Source organism: Camelus bactrianus, chromosome 3 (genome assembly GCF_048773025.1).
Source record: "Camelus bactrianus isolate YW-2024 breed Bactrian camel chromosome 3, ASM4877302v1, whole genome shotgun sequence".
NCBI lineage: Eukaryota > Metazoa > Chordata > Mammalia > Artiodactyla > Camelidae > Camelus > Camelus bactrianus.
Window position 1 is genome coordinate 160,894,454 of NC_133541.1, and position 16,212 is coordinate 160,910,665.

At 38.7% G+C, this 16,212-nt stretch overlaps 1 protein-coding gene across 1 annotated transcript in view; it reads right to left on the reverse strand.

Annotated features, from left to right (window-relative positions):
- LOC141577212 (trafficking protein particle complex subunit 9-like) overlaps window positions 1-16,212 on the reverse strand; it is a 125,613-nt gene that overhangs the window by 68,865 nt on the left and 40,536 nt on the right. The window lies entirely within an intron of this gene.

Genomic DNA, 16,212 nt, shown 5'->3' on the forward strand with positions numbered 1-16,212 from the left:
AAACGTCTCTCTTGTCAGGAGATGGCTAACAGAAAATAGAATTAAATCAACAAACTAAAATTCTAAGTCTGGCGAGGTACAGAAGGATACCAGCATAATGTGTCATCTTCTGGAAAGGAGGGAGGCTCACCAGCTCTTTACTGTGGAGCCTGAACCCAGGGGAGGTCGCTGAATTGAGCTCTGTAAGTACCCAATTAGCAAAGTGGGTGATGAATAAAGAGGCATGAGCTTTCATGACAGAGATGATACTACTATTCACTTGTCCTGTAAAATATACCTTCACGTTCAGTGATCAATACCTTGGCGTCCTCAGGGATTAAGATTATAGGAAAATTCACAGCCTGGGCCCAGACCTCCTCTTTGAGCACGTGACATTGCACTTAGCTGTCTCAAGGGCAACTCCAACTCCACCTGCAAAGAGCTGACTTCACGGTGCTCCTCTCATAGCCGTCCTACCCAGGGCCCCTGATCGGGGGGCAAGGTCTCTCTGCCTCTCCCAGCTCAGGCCCATCACTCACAGATGTGACTGGACCCCTCCTTCAGGGCCCAGATTTCCTCAGTCACCGAGTCCCACCACCCACACCTGTCCTACCAGATACTCACTGGCACTAACTCAGCACTGACTCTGTGCTGGGTACCATGCTGCACACTGTGCACACGTTATCACACTTGATCTCCACAGCAGTCCTGGGAGGTCGGTACATCACTGCTTTTATTGATTAGATAAATTGTTTCACTTCCTTGAGTCCATAATCCAAAGTGACACGGCTACTGAGCCACAAAACTGGGACTGAAAACCACTTGAAAATTCTACACTCCTACACCTGGGAGCCACCCTAATCTGACTCATCACATCACCTCCTGCTGAGCCTTCTAAATGTTTCTAAGCATTCTACAAGACAAAAGTGATCTAGGAGAGCACCCCTCTCCCCTACTTAAAATCTGTCAATGTCTGTCCACTGCCCTTAGGAGAAAGCCGCACCGGGCCTGAGCACAGCCCAACGGCCGGGCATCCGCGTTTCGTGCGCGGTCTCGCCGCCTCACCCACCACGCAGCTCTACATTGGCTGTGTCCAGGATAGGGATGCTGACTCCGTACAACCCGGTTCTCGTCTCAATCAAACAATGATCACCTTCTTCACTGTCCACCCTCTTCACTGCTGACTCTCAGAAAAATGATTTCTCAGGATGAATCAATATCTTTTTCCTTACAACTTCCCGTCATTGATAATGAGCTCCACCCAAAAGAGAGAAGACTTAATTCTCAGTCTCCTTATCTGTAAAGTGAGAATAACAAGGAAATATGTGAGGTTTTAAGAGAAATAATATTCATGTGAGGCTGAGGGACAATTCCCAACATACAGTAACCACTCAATATGTGCTTACTTATTATTTATAAGAATATAATGCATTCCAGCAACCTTAACTCAATGTGTTATGGCTATGTCCAACAGACTACAGACACAGTGTTGGACGAACCGCTTTGAGCAGATCAGCACAAGCATACTGGGAAAGGTAAGCCCTGACTCCGGTTACAGCTGCAGCCACCCAGCACTATGGGGCGGGGCAGATTCTCAGACTATTACAAGTTGCTTTAGCATTTGTCACTAATGAATAAAGACAGGTGTTCTTTATTCAAAACTCCTGAAACATAAATCTTCAAAGATTGATGCAAATTAGATTTCAAGTACAACACTCTCTCTAGAAATTATTTGATAATAGTCTTCGCTCCTCTGCACATCAAAAGGGCATGTTCTTAATGTATCTGACTACACCGAAAGTGTTGTTTAAAAGAAATTAAGATGAAGCCATCCTAAATAAGCTCTCAGTATCATCTGCACAAAGCCCCAACCAAGGGTTTCATTTCTCAATTCCACATAGTTGTTCAGGTAGCTTGACCTGGGTCTTTGTTTCTTATAACACGGGGGTGGGAAGAGTTGTGGATAGATTTATGTAGCAAATATAAACCTAGGGTATTTGCTGCGTAGAAATCCTAGAAATAAACAAGTAGATATATAGTCCTACCCTCAAGAAGCTCAGCCTTTCCATTTACAACAGCATTAAAAATAAAGTGAGAGACACATTTAACAAAAATTTACAAGATTTTTACATTGAATATTTTGAAGTATCACCAAAAAATTTTAAAAGATCTACATATATGGAAGACATCCCATGTTGATGGAATGGTAGACAATATTGTTAAAAATGTTAGACTCCCCAAAGTGATTTACAAATTCAGTAGAAACCCTATCAAAATTCCAGCTGACTTCTTTGCAAAAATTGAAAAACTTAACCCAAATTTCATTTGGAAGTGCAAGGGGCCCAGGACAGCCAAAACAATCTTGAAGAAGCAGAGCAAAGTGGGAGGACTCACTTTAAAGTGTACTAAAAAGCTATAGTACTAAGTCAGTATGGTACTGGCATAAGTTTGGATAAATAAATCTATGAGACACAATAAAATCCCAGGGGGAAAAAACATACATTTACAGTCATTTTTCCACAAGGGTGCCAACAACACTCCATGGAAAGAATAGTCTATACAACAAATGGTGCAGGGAAACCTGGGTATCTGCAGGCAAAGAATGAATCTGGAATCTGGACCCCCATATTTTATATAACAAATAAAAGTTAATTCAAAATGGATCACAGACAGAAATGTAAAAACTAAAAGTACAAACTTTTTAAAAGAAGATACAGTATAAATATTTGTGGTCCTAGGATAGGCTTTGGTTTCCTAGATACAATACCAGGAGCACCAGTGATAGAAGAAAAAAGCAGATAAACTGGACTTCATCTAAATTAAACCTTTTTCTTACAAAGGACATCATCAAGAAAGTGAAATGACAGTGGTAGGGGGTATCTCAATTGATAGAGTGCATGCTTAGCAAGAAAAATAAAATAAATCAATACATCTAATTACCTCCCCTATAAAGAATTTTTTTTTAATATTAAAAATCTAAAGTGAAACGATAATCTGCAGAATAGGAGAAAAATTTTGCAAAGCATGTATCTAATAAGAGAGTTGTATCCAGGATATATAACAAATGCTTACACCTGAACAATACATAGAAAATCGACCCAATTTTTAAATTTTCAAAGGATTTAAAAAAGTACACAAATGGCCAAAAAGCATATGAAAAGAAGCTCAGCATCAGTAGCCAAATCAAAATGAAAATGAGATCTTATTTTATACCCACCAGGATGGTTATAATCAAAACATGCACAATAACAAGTGTTGTTCAGGAGGCAGAGATACCTCATATGCGGCCAGTGGAAAGGGACAATGGTGCAGCTTCTTTGGAGAAGTCTGCTGTTTCCTCAAAAGGTTAGAAATATATGGCTCAGCAATTTCACTCCTACATGTAGAGTCATCCCTTAGTATTCTCGGGGGGTTGGTTTCAGGAACCCCCCATCCTGGATTCCATAATCCAAGGATGTTCGAGTCCCTTTACAATCAGCCATCTGGATCCATGAAGTGGAAACTACAGATATGGCGGGCCAACTGTACAGCCAACAGAATGAAAACATATTCTCACAAAAACTTGCACATCAATATTCATGGCAGTATCATTCAGAGTAGCCAAAGGTTACAAACAATATCCATCCATCAATAAACGGATAAACAAAATTACCAAGAATAGTTCCACAAATTTTTGGTCATTGAATCTTTGACAAAGGAGGTGAGAACATACAATGGATTAAAGACAGCCTCTTCAGAAAATGGTGTAGGGAAAACTGGACAGCTGCATGTAAATCAATGAAGTTAGACTACTCCCTCACAGCATACACAAAAATAAATTCAAAATGGCTTAAAGACTTAAACACGTAGACAAGACACTATAAACGTCTTAGAAGAAAACATAGGCAAAACATCTGGCATACATCTCAGCAATGTTCTCCTAGAGCAGTCTACTCAAGCAATAGAAATACAAGCAAAAATATACAAGTGGGATGTAATTAAACTTACAAGCTATTTCACAGCAAAGGAAACAGTAAGCAAAACAAAAAGACAAACTATGGAATGGGAGAAAATATTTGCAATAAATGAGACTGACAAGGGCTTAATTCCCAGAATATATAAACAGCTTTTACACTTAATAAGAAAGAAAAACAAACAACTCAATCCAAAAATGGGCAGAAGACCTAAAGAAACTTTTCTCCAATGAAGACATACAAATGGCCGATAGGCACATGAAAAAATGCTCAATATCGTTATCAGAGAAATGCAAATCAAAGCTGCAATCAAATATCACATCTCGCCAGTCCCAATAGCCATCATTCAGAAGTTCACAAACAGTAAATGCTGGAGAGGCTGTGGAGAATAGGGAACCCTCCTACACTGTGGTGGGAATGCAGTTTGGTGGAGCCATTGTGGAAAACAGTATAGAGGTTCCTCAAAAGACAAAAAATTGACCTCCCATATGACCCAGCAATCCCACTCCTAGGCACATATCCAGAAGGAACCCTAATTCAAAAAGACACCTACATCCCAATGTTCACAGCAGCACTATTTACAATAGCAAGACATGGAAACAACCTAAATATCCAGTGACAGATGACTGGATAAACAGGTTGTAGTATATTTGTACAACAGACTACTATTCACCCATAAAAAAATAATAAAATAATGCCATTTGTAGCAACATGAATGGACCTGGAGAATGTCATTCTAAGTGAAGTAACCCAGAAAGAGAGAGAAAAATACCATATGAGATCGCTCATATATGGAATCTAAAAAAAAAAAAAACAAACAAACAAAAAAAGAAAAAACAAACAAAAAGATAAACTTATCTACAGAACAGAAACAGACACAGAGACATAGAAACCAAACTATGGTTACCTGAGGGGAGAGGGTGTGGGAAGGAATAAATTGGGAGTTCAAGATTTGCAGATAGTATGTATAGAGTAAACAGCAAGTTTATACTGTATAGCACCGGAGAATATATTTCGTATCTTATAGTAACTTATATTGAAAAAGAATATGGAAATGAATGCAGGAATGTTCCTATGTAAATGAAGTGTTGTGCTGTACACAAGAAACTAATGCAACATTATAACCTGAATAGAATTCAATGAAAATATTTGTAAGTAGAGAAAAAACAAAAAAAAGAAAAAAGATATTATCAAATCAAAAGAATAAATTACTGATTGAAGGTACAACATGGATGGACCTTGAAAGTTTATACTAAAGTAAGCCAGACACAAAAGGGCAAATAGTGCCCTTTTAGGTGAAATGCTCTAAGCGTTTATTGTACTATTCCAGTACATTTTCTGGAGGTTTGAAGTCTATCAAAATCAAAATAAAATGTATTATTCATTAAAAACATAAAATGATTCCTCACAGGAGGGCTTTAATTATTAAATGCAGAAATGCATGTAAAGCTCCTGGAACAACAATTTGCATGTCCACAGACAGTCACTATTGTCACTGCCACTCAGAGGGTGGTGCCAGCGCTGATGAGGGCTGCCTCCACTCGCACCCCTGCAGAGAGGAGTGAGGGCCTGGGCTCTGACAGGAAGGGTGACCATGCACATGGGTTAGACTGAGCCACTCCCCAGACTCTGCGTTACCCAGCTTTCTTGTACAAACTGCTCCATCTAACATAAACACGCTACAGGGATGGATCTTACAACACAGGGAATATAGCCAATGTTTTACAATAACTATAAATGGAACATAAAAATAAAAATTGTGCAACTATTGTACACCTGAAACTTATATCACATTGTAAATCAGCTATAACTTTATAAAAAATTAAAAAATAATTTAAAAATTTTATCACTCTAGCATTCAATTCGGTTTTTAAGTAAATACTAAACAGCTTAGAAAGTATAAAATATTGAAGTGTGATAAGTTTGTTTACATATTTATTTACTTTCAGCCTCCTGCTAAAAGAGAAATTAAACAATTTTTTTAAACACAGCTTAACAACCATAACAACAAAAAGACAAAAGTGAGAGTGAAGACAAAATGGAGATTGAATACTTAAATGAAACCAGGGGAAGGTAAAGTCATAAAAATGAATGCCATGAAGTTAGGGTAAGTGTTAAAGGCCGACTAGAAATTCAACTGTAAGATTCTTGGCAGCTAAAGCAAAAAGTAAAAGATGATGTGATGGGTGGTAGAGCTCAGTGGTAGAGCGTGTCCTTAGCGTGCCCGGGGTCCAGGGTTCAAGTGCCAGGGCCTCCACGAACAGATAAATACACCTAATTACCTAAACCCTAAAGAGCCCCAAAGAAAAGAAAAAGAGAAATTTGTTTCCTAAAAAAACCTGATATTAAATTTAAATTAAATATTTTAAAAAAAAAAAAAGAAAAATAGAAACAAATGAGTGACACAAGCGATAATACCTGTGAGATAAATCTGCAGTGGCTGCTGGCAGGTCCCCATGTCCCACGTGGGAAAATCTGAAACATCCTTCTCACCACTCAGAGTCATCCTCAGCCCACACCACCCCTCACCCTGTTAAATGCAGGAGCATGAGTAGGGCCCGGCCTTTGCTCTCTCTGTGTCATCACAGTGAGACAGGATGGAAGGGGGCAGAGCACAGCCATTCAAGGAAGGCCACAGCAATTAACATCAAAATGGTGAAGGATTCAATCCCCAATAGGCCTTGAGGCTCAAGATGAAGAGATATAACTTCTTCTAGCAGAGCTTGAGCTTCATTATACACCCATTATAATAGTAACATGGTGAATAACATGCCCCAAGGCACCATGGCCATCCCAAGGCTAGCCACAAAAGGTCACAGGGTAGGAAATGGCCAACTCCCTGGGAATCCCAGCCCCTTGCCCTTAGGCTGCTCAGTCTACTTATTAGCATATGAAACAACCAAGCCGAAGAAAACGAGCAACACAGCGCCACCTCGCGGTCACCACTCTCTCTCCCTCTTCCGAGAAGGCCCACACTCTGTCTGTGGAGTGTGTACCTACTTTTAATCTGAGCACCCGAACCCCACAACTCGTTGCTTTTCTCTTGCCTTTCAATGTGTCTCTGTGAATAAATCTACCATTACTCAACAGTGGCTTGTTCTTGAAATCTTTCCTGCATGAAGCCAAGGACCCACGTCTGGTGGGGCACATTCCAGGGGCTCAACCAAAGCCTGGGACACAGCCCTTCTCATGCCCCACATCTGTTTTCTTGTATCAACAGGACTGGGATATGAAAGGAGTTCTGAGGCCCCAGCTAAGGGACAGAAGCAGCCCCCAGGGCTCAAAATGGCCGGCAGCCCCTTCCCCAGCAGGGGCCCTGAGGTCAGCCATGTTCTCTGTGGTTCCCTGTTGTGCTGACCCCCTAGCCAGACAGCGTTCTTCTAGGTCTATCCCCACAAAACCCTTCTATCCAAAATTCAAGCACATCATGTCACAGTCCTCTTATTCAACCAGGAAGTTTTCAGCGCAATTTTTCATTCCCTAGTAAAGAATCTATCTGTGCTCCCTCCCATCCCACCACTTCTTTCTTTGTGAGAACTCTGTACTCCTCATATACCATCCTGAACGCAGCTGCCTTGCTAGCTGGGAACGAGATGCTTCAGTCTCACACTGCCTGAGTCCTTTCACTTTCCCCTTTCTACCTTAAAAAGCCTTTCCTGTGTCTCCCACCCCTCTGATTCTGAACTTCACAAAGTGCTGAGGTTGCAGTCACTGTGTGCATACCTCCCAGGTTTTGGCTAGTTTTCCTTCACAAGATCTTCACTAAGGAGCTGCATCAAGAAGTTTAAAGAGGCTATTCTTACATCTGAGCTGAGGAGACTGCATAAAATTTAAATGGCTTTGAAGAGAGAGTTAACCAGGGACAGAGAGGCTGCAAGTACTAGGCAAAATGAGGCAAAATGTTCTTCAAAGGCTCAGAGTGGCTTCTGAACACGAAGTCGGCAGGGAGGAGATGCCAGGCAGTGAGTGGGGTGAGTGACACTGGGTACGCTTCGCCAGCTGGGGAAGAATTGGATTTTGTTCTAGTTTTCCAAACAATTTCTGACTACCTTTTTCTCTTATTGTCACATACCATTTCCTACGAATTAAGAAAAATCAGTGTCAGTCATTTGCGCCACTTGGTAGAAGCAACACGATGCCATTCACAGGGCTGGGATATAACAGCCACACCAGTCTAGGTTGAAAGACCAGTGGGGTTATTTCCAAGGTAATCACGCGCATGCAACAAACTCCCCAGCTTCAATTACCTCATCTCAAATGTGAGGCCAATAAAACTACCAAGCAAAGTGCGTGATGATTATGGCCGACACCTGTTTACTAGGTAAGTGCCCGTAAGAGCTGCCGCTGAATGGGGAATGAGTATGATCAACGAGGCCAAGTCAACCTGGTCACACGCGCCCTGCCTTCCTGCGTTGGTGCAGGACCGGAGTTTGTTTAGCTGAGATGAACGCCCCCAGAGCAGCCCCGAAGGGAAAGCTCCCAGCTCTGCGTGGCGAGGCGTGTTCCTTTCATTCTCAGAGCTGATCACAGTTTGCAGTCGTCTGTTTTTACATTTATCCCCTTAGTACCTGCCTCCCCTCCTCAGTTTTGCTTAAGCAGCACAGGTCCAGGTTTGTGTTGCTGCCTACTGGATATTCTGGGCTGGGAGAAAGGCGACCCCACGTCTGACTCTGGGGCTGAACGGAGAGGGCAGAAGGCCCAGGGGCCCATGCTGAACCGAGGCCCCAGCACCCAAAATTATGGTCTGACTTTGGGCAAATTACACAGCCTTCTTTACCCTGAGATTCCTCATCTGTCCATGAAAATAACTGCCCATGGATTATAGACTTTCCAGGATTAAAGGAAATCACCAAATTCACAACCTATTCAAGGGGCTACCAGTACATCCTCAACAGGCACATGCTACCTTTACGGCTGTGACACATGCTAAGCGTGGCGGACAGACACAGTGAACACTCCTAAGTGCCTGTTAAGTGTTTCATGAGTGTTATAATACTGTTCACAACTTACAACAATCCCAGGAAGAAACGAATATTATAATGCACATTTCACAGTTTCACCAACAGATTAAGGGAGGTTACACTCTAGTCCAAGGCCCTTTGGTGAGGAAATGGTGATTTAAACCTGTATCTGAGCCCAGGCCTGGGCTACATCTCTCTCCAATCCACCTGTCCAATACACAAGTTTGCACAGGCCAGCTCTTAAATGCAATGTGTGCCACCGTTTGTCAATGTTTGTTAATTACCATAAACTGCTCTCAGAAACCGCTACAGAAAAGACAGGTGGACCCACATCCCTGCCAACAAAATAGAGGAATTCTGCCTTGCCTTCTCCTGTAATGTGCAGAAACCATTCCCTACACCACCAAATTCAAATGTATGCTTCATCTGTGTTTATGTTTGCACACGGAATATTAAAGTAGAAGGTACCTGCAGTAATTCTATCTCGGTTCCTTTCCAAGTTTCCAGATTATCCACAATCAGTCTGTGAATGAAAATACTACAATGTGAATGAAAATACTGCAACCATATCTGTAAACAAATAATGCTGAAACCAAATCATCAGCGGCTGCCGCCATCCCCCAGCGAGGACAGTCCTGAAGTCCAGCCTCTACAGCCATTCACAACAGTGCCCTCTGAACAGAATGAGAATAAGAAAAGACAGGATACTTGCCCTAGATAGCTAGGTGCTTGTCTAAAGCATGAATAGAGTGAGCCCACGTGATACATAGAAAATCACTAAACTCTTTAACTTGACATACCTGGCTTTCTTTAGATAACAAACAATGTTTTATTGTTCCAACTACCTGGTCTTTGTTGTAAAGCTCCTATATATCCTAACTCCTCCCCAACCTCTTCAGAGCAGTCCCTCAGAGCGATCTGAGAGGCTGTCATCCCGGCTCGATTCCTTCCGCCATATAATCATAACTCTTAACTTTTAGGCTGCACATGTATTTCAGTCAAAAGTTTTGGACACCATGAAGGGACCCAGAGCAGACTTTCTCCAACTGAACTCTCCGAGTATCCGGAGCCTTGGTACCAGCAGTGACCCTTTGTGCCCATCCACCTCCTCAGGGTGTCCAGATGAATTTGGGTGAGTCTATCTTGGTTCTCGGATCTCCCATATTGGGTGATAATCCTGAGTTTTATTTGGCGGTGTATCCAGGTACCTGGCCCTCCAGTTGAAAGATACTGGGGGGGAATAACCCAGGGGGGGAATAACCCACCCAGTGGAGACATACTGGGTGGGGCCTGGTTGAAAGATAACGGGAAACACCCATCTTTAGGTGACATCCAACGTGGGGCTGGTTGAAAGATACCAGGAAAATTCCCAGTGGATACCTCCAGAGTGGGTCCATGTTAAAAGACACTGGGGTCAGGACTGAGTGGTTAGGTAAGAGGCTGGTCTAATGTTTTCCTCAATTTGGTTACCTCCATTGAATTTTTCAGAATAAAAGTAAAACTCTTATGAGGAACCTTTCAACTCCAAAAATGGGACCCCCTTCCTGGCTGGTAACAGTTTTCTCGGATGACTGAGAAACTTGCAGGAGTGGTATAGGCAAAGACTTCATGCCATAGAGTTGTCCCTGCGGGAAAACCTACTAGCAATTTTATTCTTACAACCCTACCTTAGAATGGGGAATAGAACTTTCAAAAAAAAAAAAGAAAGGAAGGAAGAAAGAAAAGGAAAAAAAGATAAAGAAATGACAGATTGCAAGCCTCCAACTAATACCCTAGCCAGGTTTATATACATACAATACTTACAAATTTAATTGGGAATTAAAAAAATAATCTCACTCTTAAAGTAACTAACCAGGCCTGATAAAAACATTTTTTGGAATTCTGGACTTATAGAAACCAAAACCCTTTTAGGGGGAACTTGGATTTCTCTTCCTGTGTCTTTGAAATATAAATGTTTTATCTTTCGCTGGGTATATTATGTGTGTGTATGTCTGTATATATATGTTTCCTTTTTGTTTTTAATGGAAAATTTGGACTCTGCCATGCGAAAGATACAAGTATTGTGTACATATGGTGGCCACACAAATAAATTGGGATTCTCAACAATCCTTTGTACCAATTTTCAGGCATTTTGCCATCTTAACCTTTGTTGCATCAGTCTGGACCATGAACTGCTTTACCTTTTGGAGTGTAAACTTTTGAATTTTATTTAGGCAGCACCCCTACTCTCATTTGGAAAAGCCTCTTCATCTTATTCGTTTAAAATCACTATATATATATAAATTGATGGCCATATGATGGATCCCTTAAGTTGGAAAACTTTTAAATTGGTGAAAGTTGAAAGAGCTCTCATTATAAACAGCCGTTTTATTGGTACCTATTAAAATCAAGTTTAAAGGTAGAAAATATATCTAATGGTTAATCTAAGAACTTATTTTACAAAAACTGGTTTAAAAAGCTACATTTATGTTTTTCCTTTCCCATTAATGGTTTTAGAGATGTTAATAAAATCTTAGAATAATTAATGTTAATTAGGTTGAGTAACTGGAAAAAAGAATGTAAAAATGTCGAAAGATATTTTTCTTAACAGAAAAAAAAAACGATAAGGGGATTATCCTAAGTGGGTAAATTTTTTGATGGTTATTTTGAATGACATAAATAAAATGGACATTGTTGGATTTTGAGACAAGGTTTTGATACTACACTACGTAAAGTTAAAAAAAAATGGCCAAAAAGGTCACCTACTGCCCCCCTAAATTAAAGTTCAAAGAAGTCCGTTTTATTTGCCCCAGTTTAAAATGTATGTATTTATAGGGATAGATACATATAATATATGTAGACTGTGATATTTGATCAATGACTGGGGCAACAGACCAATTAATCAAATTAAAAGTTGAGAAGGGCCTAAGTTCTTTGGCTAAAACTTGGGTATCCCAGAGACTTTTCTATAAAATTAGATACAGTGAAAAAAAAAAAAGAAAGAAAGAAAAGAAAAGAAGAAAAAGGCTTCTGGCATTCCTTCTAGAAATAAAAATTATTGATTAAACCTAATAAATATTAAAATTAAAGGTATAAGAGTTAATAAAGTTGAGATAAAAGTTTGTAAAATTGGTATGTTTAAATGGGCTTTATATAAACTTTTTGCTTAATTATGTTGTGGGAAAGATGTGTTTCAATGGAAAAACGCTTCCCCTTCTTGGTATTACAAGGCTGGGCACATTTCTGTCCCTCAGAAAATATTAATTGAACAAAATAAAGGAAACCAATAGAGTTACATGAGCCGTCCAATATAATGTAAAACTAAAAACTAATATTCAGTGGCTAATAGAAAAATATAATAAGAGGTTTACCCTGGGTTTAACTTATAAATCAAGGAAAAGAGACCTTACTAAATGCCTTATGTATGCTTTGGAAGACAAGATAAATTGAACCTTAAAATTTTAAAACATGGAATTCTTTGTTTACAGCTCTTCTCACTGATACAAAAAAGCCAAATAAGGAGATACAGTTGGGCCTGCGTGACAGAGCAGTTCTCTGGGGAACTGGAAGTGTCTGTCATTGTCTTGCAGGTCAGAAATCTATATACAGCAAACAGTGACCTAGGACTGAGCCTAATTAGCTCAATGAGAGAAAACTTAAGGCCAAAGAAATTTTTGGCATTTTAGAACTCAGAACTCTGATGGGTCCGTCAGACTTTGTCAAGAAATCTTAAATGTCTTTTTCATAAATAGTAAGCCTTAGTGATTTGAGAAAGCAAATTCAGCTTACTCCAACTATTATTATACCTATCTTATAAGTAAGTTTTAAAGTGAAGCTATGAGATCTCTAGCTTTGGTCTGTTTATAAGCCTGAGTACACATTATAGATGTGAGATATTTCTACAGCTAAAAAAAAGAAAAAAAAACAAAGTCAAAGAGCTCTGTTTAATTGACGTAAAAAGTAATAGCTTACAAATTAAGTATTTTTAAAATAAAAACTGACTAAGTTGACCTTCAGGTTCACGTGAACTGGAAAATATTCAATATTAAGATAACACTTGGTATTGTTTAGTTTAAGTATGTTCTAATTAATATAGACATCTTTAAAGTCATCAATATTAAGTATAATACCTTTACTGTACCTAGGTTTAATGAAAGTCAAATAAGATCCTGTTATATATGTTACAGATTTGTCAAAAAAAATAATAGTAATGTGGTGTGATAAAATTTGAAGTAAATTAAATGCAAATGAAATGAGAGTTTTGGGTAAATTTTTTAAAATATATATTTAAAATGTATGCTTAAGATAATTTCTAAATGTTTGGTATCTAAATTCTAGAGTTGTGCTAAATTAAGTTAAATGATAGGATTTTATTTAATAGCTATACCATTTTCAGATAAAATAAGATTGAAATATGAATTACTTAACATACGACTTCCTCTTACAGAGAAACTAAAGGTGTTTAGAAATTTTAATAAATGCTTGGTGCCACTCTGAAATAGTCTCTATTATTAAGGGAAAGATCTCAGTATCCTAGGAAGGTAAGATAAATGTGTAAAGGAAGATATAAGGAATGGAATTATATTTTGTTAATGAAAAATAGTGACTTTGTCCTGAATCTGGTTACTTCTGAATGGAAGAAAAAATAAGGGACACACTAATACGAGTATAGAAAGCTGGGGAAGGCTTGTGGAAGAGGAACCCTGAGGAAAGAGTTTTGTACGTGGTCAGAATTGGCTAAGTTTAGAATCAATTTGGGCAAAGTAAATGAATCTTAGAAGTAAGCTGGTACAAGACTAGATTTGGTTTTCTCTCTGTTAAGGGGACAAAATTTTCTTAAAATATTAATCCACCTTCAGTAACAAATTGTAAAACTTCTTATGCGACTTAAGTGATCTGTTGTGACTTTACCTTTGAAATATTTTCTTGTTAATGAGTAAGTACTACTTTACAGTGATCTATACGTTTATCTGACCAAGTGTTTTGAAAACTTTTAACAAGCTCCCCAAATATCAATTTCTCATTAAAATTCTTTTAGTCTCCAGTTAACTATGGGATGCTACAAAGGGTCCCTGAAACATCTCAAAGAGAGATTTTAAAGTAGTAAGTTTCATTTGGCATGTTAACTAACATGGGAAGTATTGTCAAATGAATAATAAATCTTCCTAGGTTATATTGTATGAGAAAATATTATTAATATAGATATTCTAGAAATTATATGGACTCCCTAACATTCTGGTATATCTGAAATGTTACCAGTCATAATTCTGGTTATTATGACCAGGTTTCTTTATAGATTACAGTGTAATGTTGTTTAACCATGCTGTTAATTCTGTTGTCATTTATAGGCAGGTAATTGTTTTCTTCTGATGATTTTGCAAAATACTCTCTCTTCAAGGAGATTTACTGATTTCTAATAAATTTCAAACTATAGCACTGAAATAAACTGGGTAAGAAATTTTAAAGGTCTAATGAAAACTCTGATTAAAAGAATTAGTTACGTGGGACTGAGTAAACTGATGAATATGGTTACAATTTTTGATTTTGTCTGAAATACTACTGGCTTTTAACCTGTTTACCTGACATAAAGAAACTCTTCTCCTTAAACTAGTTATGATTCACGTCAATTTGATAAATTATACCTATGTAAGCAGACTTAGAACAGTTATCTTTTCTCTCTATCTGATCCCTCAAGAGACTAAAATCTTTAAGGTCCCCAGGGGCTCTATGAGATAAATTAGGAAGATCGTCTCCTAACAGGTATAGGAACCTCAAGGTATTTTAAGGACTTCAAAAAGAAAAGAATTTACCTAAATCTGTTAGGCAGAAATCTATGACAAGCCCTTGACAGGGCTTTCCTGGCCTTAGCAAACCTTATTAACATTCTAGCTTAAAAGTCCTTATTAAAAGTTCCAACACAGCCAATTTAAAAGAGCCTATATGATCAAATAATCAGACTTAACTTGTAAACAAATTCACCTTGATTTGACTATATTTGATAAAAATGAGGGAACTTTAGATAGAAAAAGATTATATTTTAGTGGATATTAAATTCTCGTTTTGTTAATTGAGGTCTATATTTAGTAAGACACTTCCCAGATCATTCCTTGCTGTCATGTTACATTGCTGCAAAGTTTAATTGAATTATTAAAAGGACACTGTATGTTTCTTTCTGAAGCTTAGTAATACATCCTTGGGTAAAGATCCAATGCCCCATGACCTGCGGCCAGGGGATTATACATACTGGAACAGGCATGACTTAAAAAACTGTCTCCAACATGAATGGAAGGACTCTATCAGGTACTTTTAACTAGACCATACACAGCAAAGCTGAAGGAAACTGACTTTCTGATTCATTTCCAATCAGAAAGAGCCCCTGCAGTGCACTGGCCTATAGAGCACTGCTCACCTTAAACAAGGCCCAAATGGAGAAAAAGCTACCAGGCCAGGATGAGAAGACGACGACATATGAGGTAGACAGGTAGACACCCAAGACACCAGACCAGGCCTGTATACCAGTTACTTTGATAATTTCTCCTACCTTTGATTATGAACTACCCCAATTTTTAAGTTTATGGTAAATTACCTATGTCTAGTACTTCTGTGTTACCTTGGTGGGTTTCCCTACTCCAAGGCTTTAACTAGATAGCCCTCAGAAACGTTATTCTAAAAAGGAAATTATAGTTCTGTTTAGGCCACTGTTGATCTTACAAGGTGGGAGACCTCACCTGGCCAATTAATACCTGCTCGAAGCCTGACCATAAATACGAACTTTCTTGTAAGATCACTCAAACTCAGTCAGAAACACAAGAAAAATTTTAACCCAAAAATATAACTTCTTGACTATTAAATTCTTAATCGTGACTTTATTAACGTTACTAGCTGTATTACTTATATCCTGTCTATTTTATAAGATTGTTTTCTCTTACATTTCCCAAAGTGTAGCTAGGCCTACAACAAGATTGATGATGGCAAATCATATGGAAGAAATACATAAAATTTATAACCCTGCATAAAATAATTATAACAGTGTGATTCTAGGTATGGGAATGAGCAACGAAGGGTAAACATTTCCTGGATCATAACAGACTAGTAAGACAGGCCATCCAGAGAACTTTTAGTATCAACAGGGCCTGATAAAAACACCTAAAACCTTGAATGGCAGGTCAGAAGTTTCTTCAACCTGAACTAGGAATGAGCCTTCATAGCACCCTGGGACAAAATTGGTCATGAAATGTCTCTCAAAATATTGGTCGAATTTAGGACCAATGGGGAGCACTGTGAATGAAAATACTACAATGTGAATGAAAATACGGCAACCATGTCAGTAAACAAAGAGT